Here is an 11,823-nt window from a genome sequence, read left to right on the forward strand (position 1 = left end):
GAATTAACTTTTACCACACATGATACAATGAATTCATAACTAGACAGACATTAATTAAAATTACTAGGAAGAAACTGTGCAAAAAGTGCAAATAGTAAAAGCACTTACCCTATCATTTGAGTAAATTTTTTTTTCCATGCCATGGTGGTTGTTTCAGAAGTGTAAAAGTTGCTATCCTTCCATATACCGCTAATTTAAGACATAACTGTACTGGGCTGTGTTCCTATGCTAATTTATTTGGGGATCCAATGTTCATTCAGTCCTCAAGAGATTTTATGTATCTCTCATGTGTATCTTCACTCATCAGGTCATCAAATTCTGAAGGTTTGCTCAGAGTGATCTTGATCAGTCAACCATCTTCATAACAATATTTATTGACAAGTCCTGGGTCTTCTGCAAGAGCTACATTAATTTCAGTTACTTCTCCTGTTAGTGGAGAATAGAGTCCGTTGACAGCTTTCACATTTTCCAAAGCTCCAAACTCATCTTGTTTGTTCAATTTTGTTCCAACTTCTGGAAGACTACAGTAAACTACATCTCCCAACGCTTCCTGTGCAAAGTTGCTGATTTCCACTGTCCCAATACCATTTTCAGTTGATATCCATTCATGCTTGTCTGTGAATTTTCAAACAAGTCGCAGGGTGCTGGTGCAGAGGCCAAGGGAGGCAGTGGCCCCGGGGAAGGGAGGGGAGGCCAGTCTGGTATGGTCCCAAAGGTGTTCAGGGAAGGCTGGGAATGAGGTCAGGGACCTGGTGGTCTCAGCCCCAGCTGCTACCTACAAGGAGGAGGCCGTGACCCACATGCTCCTGGCCATCTGCAGTGCCATCTTCTCTGGGGGCCCATTATTCTAGTCCTTAACCAGTACCTGGCAGTTTTGAAGACTGCCTTTATGGTATAGTTTTCAATCTGTTAAGAGCTAGGTTACTTTCCTTTCCATTTTTCATCAGTTCTTGTCCTTTTGTAGCTCCAAATGAATTTTATTAACATTTTTAATAGCATGGTAAAGTACTCATTTGGTAGTTTGATTGGCATGGCACTGAATAAGTAATTTAATTTGGGTTGAATTTTTATTATATTAGCTTGTCATTTTTATTATTTTGGCTTGACCTAACCATGAGCATTTGACATTTTTTCAATTATTTAGATCTGACTTTATTAGGGTGAGAAGTGCTTTATAATTATGTTTATACAGTTTCTGAGTTTATCTTGGGAGGTAGATTCCCAAGTATTTATTTTCTATATTTATTTTAAATGCAATTTCTCTATCTCTTGCTCCTGGAATTTGTTGTTCATATCTAGAAATCCTAATGATTTATGTAAGTTTATATCATATTCTTCTACTTTGATGAATTTTTTAATTTGTTTAGAGGAGTTTTTAGATGATTTTCCTGGGGTTCTCTAAGTATACCATCATATCATCTGCAAAGATTGAAAGTATTATGTCCTCTAAATATAGCATCATATCATCTGCAAAGAGTGAAAGTTTTTCTTCCTCATTGCCAATTCTGATTCCTTCAATTTCTCTTTCTTCTCTTATTGCTGCAGCTAAGTGACTATTTCTAATTGTTGGAGGAGACAACTAAAAGCAAGAAATTTCTAGTCATAGAATTCTGATTAGCAAAATTAAGAAACAAAAATAGACAAAAATCAGTAAGTAGGTATTGTCCTGCTTTCTACTCTTAATTTTAGTATGGTTGCTGCAAATATTATACACAATAGAGCCTTGCCTAGGAGAAAGAGTAGTGAATCTGGCACAATTGCTGAATTCTCATGAATTGCTAAATTCTAATTGCAAATCCATTTCTTTATCTCTTCCACAAAAGATAATAAAAACTGGTCCTAAATGAAATATAGGTAGGGAAAACTAAAATTGATCTCTGTTGGGAAGAAGGAGCAAACTGAAGACATGGTATCACAACTCATTCAGCAACTCAGAAAAGGGAAGCCAGTGAGAATAGTATATAGGTATAAATAACAAATTCTGCATGCAGAAGGAACAGTGGGAAAAAAAACACCAGTAGCAACTGACTAAATTTTAGCAAAAGTCAAGTGATGCTTAAAAAGGAAAGGTGTTCTGAAAAGCTATCTAGCAGCAATAGCAACTGCCCTTTAGAGATTGCAGTAAACAGAATGTGGGCATTCCTGTCCTTGTTTTCAGGGCACTAGGATGAATAAGACATATAGAAATTCTGAAGGAGAGGAATAAGGAAAGAAATTGGCACAGTTAGAATTCAAATGTTAGGATGCATTAACAAATACTAATTAACCATTGACTCTCAGCCAGAATCCTAAGAGACAATATAGTGGAGTGGATAGAGTACTGTGGTCTCATAGTTACTAATGCTATGTGACTCTGGAAAAGTCCTTTAACTTCATAATGTTCTGGGGAATTTCCTAGGATTATAGGCAAATGGATGTCCTCATGGGAGTTCCCCACATCAATGAAACTGTCAGTCTGGGCCCAACCATTCCCCAAAGTGCTAGGCTGGGTTCTTTACCTAGGATATAAAAGACAAATATGAAACTACTGCTTCCTTCAAATAGCTGGCATTCAGTTGAGGGAATAGTCATGTACAAGAAGAAATATCAAAGAAGAGAGAAGAAAGATATAAAGATAAATACTGAGAGTGTTTTCTTTGTATCTTCTTTAAGGGATACAATATTAGAGGAATTGGAAAAAATTAAGAGAAGCCAGGTTACTTCTATAGACAATAAAGGAGAATAGACTCTTTCTTGGGAATGACTATGATTTAATCACTCCTCCAAAAAAAAAGATAATTTCCCTTCATCGGGTTATTGGTAAAGTCACAGCTGACCAGGTCATTTTGGGGAAAAAAAAACAGAAATAAAATAGACCATATATTTCGATTGTCTTTCAAATTCTTAGGAGGAAAAGGAATTTGGTGCATATTACAGGCCAGTTCTGAGGGTTGGCTTATTTTATAAAATGAGTCAAAATTTTTTAAAAAATGGTCTACAGGAAGGACTTTAAGTACTTCCATTTAAGCAGTCCAAGTGAGGCAAAATCTAGGCACTCTTTCTAGGAATGAAACAGGAAACAGGAAAAAAACACTGTGCTCAGGTTAAAAGGATTGTGAGATTAACACTTCCAGAAAAAGGGTCAGGGACATTTGGTCTGGAGAAATTTGCTTTGAATTGGAACTGTGATCCAGCTCCTAGATATATGGGAAGAGAGAAGTTTGCTGGTTTAGGAAACAAATGAGAACATATTATATTCATGGCTTCATTTACCATCAAACGTTGATATGTATCAAGATCTGTGTTTCCGGTGTGGAAGACAAGGGCATCACGCCTTCTGCCAGAAGAGGGCAATGTGTAACCTCTGGTAATAAAGGGTGTATTTATTCAAAATGCCAGGATCCTAATAGTCACGATTTTAAATGTTTTTTAAATTCTAAATTATAAACTCCCAAGAGAGGGACAATTGGGCAAGTTTAAAGAGAACAGAATGGAAGAGGAGGTGTAAAAAATATGCAAGCTGGTAATAAATTAAGACCCCCCCTAGAATTTTAAGAGAGGGCAAAGATAGAGGGGGAAAACAGGAAGAAATAAGATGCAGAAAAGATGGATTTTATATAGGTCAGAGAAAAAGGTAAAGAAAACTAGAACTAAGGGGTTTGCTAAGAAAACAGCAGAAATGTTTGCATCAAATAATGAAGAATGAAATTAATAGAATATTGGATACAGTAACAGCACTGTTGTTCAAAGAATAACTATTGTATTATTAATATAGTATTATATTAATCATCATTTTATTATAATATTCAAATAACTTTCAAAGAACCTGTGAAGGAAGATGCTAGTCCACTTCAGAGAAACAAGTGATAAATAGAAGTATGAATAGTATAGTTTTACATATATATGAAAAAGATATATATATATATATATGCATGAACATATGCACAAGACATATGGATATTCAAATGGTAGAATCCTCTGATGACAGAGGGGTGGAGAGAAGGAGATAGCTTGGCACTTAAAATGTAACAAAAATATAAATATATAAATATAAATTAAATTTAAAAAAGAAGAAAACAGCAAAAAGGATATTGTTTATTTGGAAGAAAGACAATGTGCATGATTCAAATCTATAGGTCTAGGGAATCTAGAGATAAGATAGGGTACTAAGAAAGAAGTGCAACAAAAAGGAAGATTAAAAAATTTAGAGGAGAAAATCTATAAATAAATTACAAAACATAAATGATAAACATATAATGTCATTTACCAATCCAGTTGGTTTTTTTTGGTAGACCTAAGGTACAGCTGCCTTTTCACACCAAGAACCAGAAAGGATTCTATTGTAATTAGTATGCCCAGCAGCAAGGTCCCTTCCTACCATTCTAGTTTTCTTAAACTTACTCTCTTCTTGCTCAATGATACAGCAACACTGGCCTTGTAGCTGAATAGGAGCTGCCCATTTCTCATAAAAGACATTCCATCTCTGAACTCCATGGCTTTGCTCTTTCTTATGCCTAGCATTCTCTACCTCTTAATCTTAGTCTCTCTAGGCTTCCTTTTGGATTGAGTTCAAATTAATCTGTGCTGTCCTGCTAATGTCTTACCTTGGAGATTATCTCAAATTTAGCTTGTAGAAATCTTGTATTTACATATTTGTTTGCATGTTGTCTCCATCAGAATTAGAGATCCTATTTTTTTTTTTTTTTGGTTATCCTTGTCTGCTTATAACCTATCTGATTATGCCAGAGCTTCACATGGTACTTAACACAGAAACATAGAAGGGGGGAAATTCTTTTTGACTTACTGAAGATGATGTAGTTTCTGCATTTGAGGTGTTCACCTTTTAGAGACATAAGATTCTGGTCATTAATCTATGACAGGCAATAAAAACCAGGAGTCACAACTTTAACAGCCAGGTAAAGCAGAGATTAAGGGAAAAGAAAACCTAAAAATCTCCTCAAGAAATAACCCAGCTGGAAGCAGTTATTGCTCCTCTATCACCAGGTAAAAAGCATGAACCTGGATCCAAATCAACTAAAACTGTGAAATTGTGCTTTGCAGGTGATCTAATCTTTGCTAAATCTGGCTTTTCTAGTTCTGTGTGAAAGGTTATTCCAAATTGGGAAGTCTATGATCCTGCAGCTAGGATGTTCTCACTGGGTGGCCATACCTGGAACTTCTTACCCTAGAGTGGCTGGAATTTTTTTCTACATTAAACTTTAAAAGGAATCTATCTCTATCTAGTACCAGGAAAATGTTATTCTCTCCTTGTTCCAAAGAAAAAGTATTTCTTAGTTCAAAATTTTTTCATTTATATATATCCAAAAGCACTTGTATTTTTTAAGTTACAAAATTTCCTTCCACTCTCCCTTCTCATCCCCCTTCCCTCAGTGATGAACAGTCAGGTTAACATTATACATACATATTTTGATAAACATGTTTTACAGATTAGTTATTTTTGGTATGAAGTATTAAGGGAAAGAGATAAATAAGAGTTAATTTTTTATAAAATGTTCATCAGATTCTGAAGGATTGTTGTGCGTGTGTGTGTTGTTTTGCTTTGCTTTACTTTGTCTGGATGGGTATAACCTAGTTCATAGCCAGTCTCATACAGCTGTCTTAACTCTGAACTGGTGAGAGGAGCTGCTTCCATCAAGGTTGTTCATCTCACAAAGTTGTTTTGGATGTGTACATTGTTCTCTTGGTTCTACTTGCTTCTCTCAACATCAGATCCTGTATGTCATTCCATGCTTCTCTGGAGTCCCATCATTTATAGTTTCTTATAGAACAATAATATTCCATCATATTCATGTAGCATAATTTGTTTAGCCATTCCCCAGTTGATGGGCAACCCATCAATTTCCAATTCTTTGCCACTACAGAAAGAACTGCTATGAATATTTATAATTTCTTCTGGATATAGACCTAGAATTGGAATTGCTGGGTCAAAGGGCATGAATAGTTTTATTGACCTTTAGTCATAGTTCTATATGGCTCTCCAAAAAAAGATTGGATTCATTCACATTTCCACCAGCAATGTATCAATGTCCCAATCCTGCCACAACCTCTCCAACATTGATCATGTTCTCTTTTTCTCATCTTGGCCAATCTGATAGGTATGAGGTGATGCCTCTTTGCTGTTTTAATGTTCATTTCTCTAATCAATAATGATTTGGAGCATTCTTTCATATGATTATATATAGCTTTAGTTTCTTCATTTGAAAACTGTCTGTTCATATCCTTTGACCATTTATAAATTGGGGAATATCTTGTGAGAAAAGTATGTCTTGAGGAGTGCTAGAGTCCTAGTTTACATCTGGGGGTGACAAGAGGGATTTGGTTAGGAACTTTATTGATCAGATTTCTAGAGAATTTGATTTTTTAATTTTTTTTAAATAATACCCATTTATTTTCTCTGTCCCTTATACCTACCCAATGCCTACTAAGAAGGGGAAATAAAGGGGGGGAAGCTTTGTAGCTAATATGTACATTGGTGATTATTTGTAAGACCTACCCTAGACTTCAGATAAATGGACCCTTGGAACTCTTTGGTATCTATTATCCAAGGACCCCTACCACCTCCACCTTCATTCCCATGCCAAAAGGTAGAATCATTCACAGTTTCAGAACTCTAAGGGATGAGGAGGAAAAGAAATAGGAAAGGGGAATTAAGTTTCCAGTAAATTGTGTTTATGGAACAATATGGAACAATTATGATCTCAATGAATTCAGACATATTACATATATATATATTATATATATATATATATATATATATATATTACATATATATAATGTAATATGTGTTTGCTTTAATGGGTTGGTGATGATTTGAGATATGTAATAAACCCTTTCTTTATGGTTCTTTGTAGTTCAAAGGATCTCATCAGTGAATAAGTGGAGAACACTAGAAAGAAAACAATGGAGGGAGAAGATAAAGAAAGCAACTAATTCAAGAGTTTAGTAGAAAAATCAGAAGATGGAAGAAGATAAGGTCCAAAATTCTACTTCTAGGAATCAAGATGGAAGAGTAAGTAGTAAATTGCTGCAACCTTCCTGTATTTACCTCCAAACAGCCATAACATAGCATCCCGGGACAAATCCTAGAACAGAAGCCCAACAGAGTAATGGGGTAAAGCAATTGTTTAGCCCAGGAAACTTAGAGAAATCCAAGAGAAAGGTCTGTCTTACTCCAATTTGGGGGAGACAGAGGAACACAATCCAGGAGAGGAACTAGCTCAATAAGCCATCAGCAAGCCCCTTCTTAGCAAACCAGTGAAAGAACCTAAACCCCAGGGTGGTGGAGCAAGCCAATTCATTGCATATATAGAGGAAGCCAGCAGACTCCAGTTCCAAAAACAGTCATATTCTTCTGTGCAGCCCTGGTTAAAGCAGGCTTCCTCCAGAGTCCAGACTACTACCTGGTTCATGGTAGCCCTAGAAAAAAGCAGAATAACCCCACTGGGCTTCAGCACACACCAGACATCACCACTTGAACCCCAACACAGTACCAGGTTAGCTGCCAGATTCCTCCAGCCTCCAAAAGTGATATCCACCTCTTATCCCATTACCTAAATGCAGCACCAGACATGAACATCCCCCTTGGCCCCCACAGACACATTAGCACAATACCAGGTAAACAGACCTGCAGGCACAGGCAAAAGAAGCCTTGTCAATGCCTCTTCCTCCCAGGATGCAGAGTTCAAATTAAAAAGAAAGGAAAAAAGGCCAAAAAATGAGTAAAAAAAACGAGAAAAGAATAATATGATCACAGAAAGTCATGACAAGGAAGAACAAGACACAAACTTAGAAGACAACAAAGTCAAAAAAGCCATGGGCAAAAATTACAAAGATAATTGGGAATTGGTCTCAAGCTCAGAAAGAACCAATGGAAGACCTCAAGGAAGTTAACAATCATGTAAGGCAGGTAGAAGAAAAATTGAAAAAAGAAAATAATTGCTTAAAAAGTGAAACTGACAAAATAGAAAAGAATATTCAAAAAATAAAATACCCTGAGGGAAAAAATGCCTTAAAGAGTACAAATGGTCCAATGGGGGAAAAAATGCAATAAATGGCAGCTAATGAGTCTATGAAATATCAAGAATCCATCAAACAACTTGAAAAGAATGAACAAATGAAATAAATTATAAAAATACCTCTTGGGAAAAGCAATTTACCTGGAAAATAGACTAGAGAAAATATCAGAATCACTGGACTACTCTAGATAAAAAAAAAAGGAACCTGGAAAACATCATGTAGTAAATTATAGGAGAAAACTATACAAATTCATTGCAATAAGATAATAATATAACCATTGAAAGAATCCACAGAACCCCTCCAAAAAGAGACCCCAGGATAAAAATCTGTTATAGCCAAATTCCAGAGCTCTCAAATAAAGGAGAGAATACTGCCACCAGCAAAAAGAAAACAATTTAAATACAAAGAAAATACAATCAGACTCAAACATGACTTATGAGCTTCAACACTGAACAACTGGAAGACCTGAAATATCATATATTGGAGGGCAAAGGACCTGGAATTACAACTCAGAGTTTACTACCCTGCAAAATTCAGCATATACTGTTAGAGGAAAAGATGGATGTTCAAGGAAATATAGGAATTCCAGAATTCCCTGACACCAATAGCAAAATTGAACAGAGAATACAATCCCCAAATAAACTACCCAAGAGCTGCATAAAAGGTAAATGAAAAGGAGAATGAAAAAATAAAACAAAACAAATGTGGGTCCAGACCATAAAATTGTAAACAATCTAATTCTTGGGAACTTTACTTCTCTTAGAATAAAGTGTTGAATATAGTTGAAGAGATTGGAAAGGATATGGGCATAGTTGGGTCTTGTCTCTCCATTGATGAGATCCAACATGACATTACTGTGTTTGAGACAAAAAGCCCTGATGAAAAGCAGGGTGTTAACACTAAATTTAAGTGCCTCATAATTCTTTGACCCACTTCAATTCAACTGTGCTAACAAAGCTTAGCACTTTGTCTGATGATGGCATCATATACTGGGTGGCCCTGAATTAGTGTCTCTCATAACTTACAATCATTTGTAAAGTTCTCAAGTGTGACCTTCAGGGTCTCCCAATACTTAGATCCCTTTAAGATAATTATAGTTAATTGAATCAGGGTGTGACTTAATCCTTGCTTTGCCCAATCACTTTGTTTCACATCTAATCTCCCACCTGGTGGTAGGGGTATAAATAGTTCAAGAAATGATTGAATTTTGGATGATACTTTGGCTCATGAGGAGGATTGTGTGTTCTTGGAGGGTACTTGCAAATGGGGTAAGGTAAATAATTATTGTAATTAAAATTTTATGCAATTTGAGACAATGCTTTTTATCAAGCAATCAAACAATCTGGGATGATGATTTGATAACAATTTGAGCTCATCAAGCAATCAAATAATCAAAGTGTGATTGATGATACCTGACTAATATTACTTGAGGGATGAATAACACCAGGTGAAAAAGCAAAAGATTCATAATTTTAAAGGGCAAGAAAGGAGGGTGTGAACATTGAGTAAATTCTATTCAATAGATTAGACCCTAGAGGAAATATGATACATTCCCACTTGAGTTTAAAAATCCATCCTTATCTATAGGGAAGGGGGGTGGGGGGAAGGGAAAGATAAGAGAAGAAGGGACTGATAAAAATGAAGGCAAAGGTAAAAGTGAAAATAAACTGTAAGCTAAATTTTAAAAGAAAAATTAAAGGGGAAAGGGAATAAAATTTTGTTGAGAAGGAATAAGAGAAAAGGAAAGAGAAAAAGATGAATGGAGAAAGATAGCACAGAGGGAACTACAGAATTAGTAATCTTAACTATAAATGTGAATGGGATGCAGAAGCAGATAAAAGAATGGATTAAATACCAGAATCCTATAATATATTTAAAAGAAACACATTTGAAGCAGGGAGATACACACAAGGTAAAGGTAAAATGATGAAGCAAAATATATTATGCCTCAGCAGAAGTAAAAAAAAAATCAGGGATAGCAATCCTGATCTCAGTAAAAGCAAAAGCGAAGAAAAAGCAAAAATTAATATCATTAAAAAGACTAAGGAAGAATACTACCTCTTTTTAAAAGGAACAATTGACACCACAGATAAAGAAATACTCTAGTTATAATATCTATGGAAAGGGGATAAATTATGACCAAACAAGATTAGAGCACATTATTAACTGCAAAATGAATGATTTAACTGTATCAAATGGAAAAGTTTTTGCACTTATAAAATCAATGCTGCTAAAATTAGAAGTAAAGCAGAAACCTGGGAAATAATCTTCACAACTAGAAGTTCTGAGAAAGGTCTTGTTTCTAAAATATATAGAAATTGTATGAAATTTATAAGGTCACAAATCATTCCCCAATCGCTAAATGGTCAAAGGATATGAATAGACAGTTTTCAAATGAAGAAATTAAAGCTATATATATATATATATATATATATATATATATATATATGTATGTATATACAATCATACAAAAAATACTCAGATCATTATTTCATTATTGAGTAGAGAAATACAAATTAAAACAATTCTGAAGTATCACCTCATAAGTATCAGACTGGGCAAGATGAGAAAAAGAGACAATGATTAATGTTGGAGGCCATGGGAGGATTGGGATAGTGATGTGTTGTTGGTGGAATTGTGAATGGATCCAAACTTTCTGGAGAATAATATGGAACTGTGCCCAAAAAGCAATAAAAATGTTCATTCCCTTTGATCCAGGAATTCCAATTGGAGGTCTATATCCACAAGAAACCATTTAAAAAATCAGAAAATCCCACATGTTGCAAAATTAATAGTACATTTTTTATTAATGGCAAAGAATTGGAAAATGAGGGGATGCCCAACAACAGGGGAATGGCTAAATAAGTTATGGTGCATGAATACTATGGAATATTATTGTTCTATAAGAAACCATAAATTGTTGGACTCTAGAGAACATGCAAAGAGTTACAGGATCTGATGCTGAGCACAGTAAGCAGAACCAAGAGAACAAAGTACACATTAACAATAACATTGTGAGATGACAAACCTTGATGGAACCAGCTCCTCTCAGGAGTTCAGGGAGCTAAGACAACTTTAACAGACCAGTTATAGACAATGTTATCCCATCCAGAGGAAGAAAAACAAAAGAAAACAAAAGAAAACAGAAAGTTTCAGAAGCTGATGAACACTTTATAAAATTATCTCTTATGTATCTCTTTTCCTTTTTTCTAATTCCTCATACTAAACATGATAAATTTCTAACCATGCTTATCAAAAAACAGATATGTTCAATATAAAGACTACCAGACTGCCTTTTGTGGGGTGTGGGGGGTGGGGGGAGGGAAGCAAGATTGGGGGGGGGGAATGGTAACATTCAAAATAAATAAATAAAATAACTTAAAAATACACACACACACACACACACACACACACACACACAGACACACACAATGATAACCTGACTGTTCACTGTTAGGTGAGGGGGGTGGGAAGGGAGGGTTGAAGGAAATTTTGTAACTTAGAAATATATATGTTCATATGAATGAAAAATTAAATTAAGTAAATAAAAGAAAAGGTACTATTGGTAATAAAGCTTTAGCATTACTAAACATGTATGCACCTACTGATATAGCATCCAAATTCTTCAAGGAAAAGCTGAGTAAATTACAGAGAGACATAGACAGCAAAACTTTAATAATGGGGGACCTCAGCCTCCCTTTCTCAGAACTAGATATATCTAACCACAAAATAAACAATAAATTAAGAAGATGAATGAAATCTTAGAAAACTTGAATATGATAGACCTCCGAACAAAACTTAATGGGA

The 11,823-nt window shown here is 35.2% G+C and overlaps 1 pseudogene; it reads right to left on the bottom strand.

Moving 5' to 3' along the window:
* Nucleotides 1-256: 256 nt before the first annotated feature.
* On the bottom strand, nucleotides 257-826 carry LOC141493718 (glycine cleavage system H protein, mitochondrial-like; annotated as a pseudogene).
* Between the last annotated feature and the right edge of the window lie 10,997 nt (nucleotides 827-11,823).

Source organism: Macrotis lagotis, chromosome 7 (assembly GCF_037893015.1).
Source record: "Macrotis lagotis isolate mMagLag1 chromosome 7, bilby.v1.9.chrom.fasta, whole genome shotgun sequence".
NCBI classification, from domain to species: Eukaryota; Metazoa; Chordata; class Mammalia; order Peramelemorphia; family Peramelidae; genus Macrotis; species Macrotis lagotis.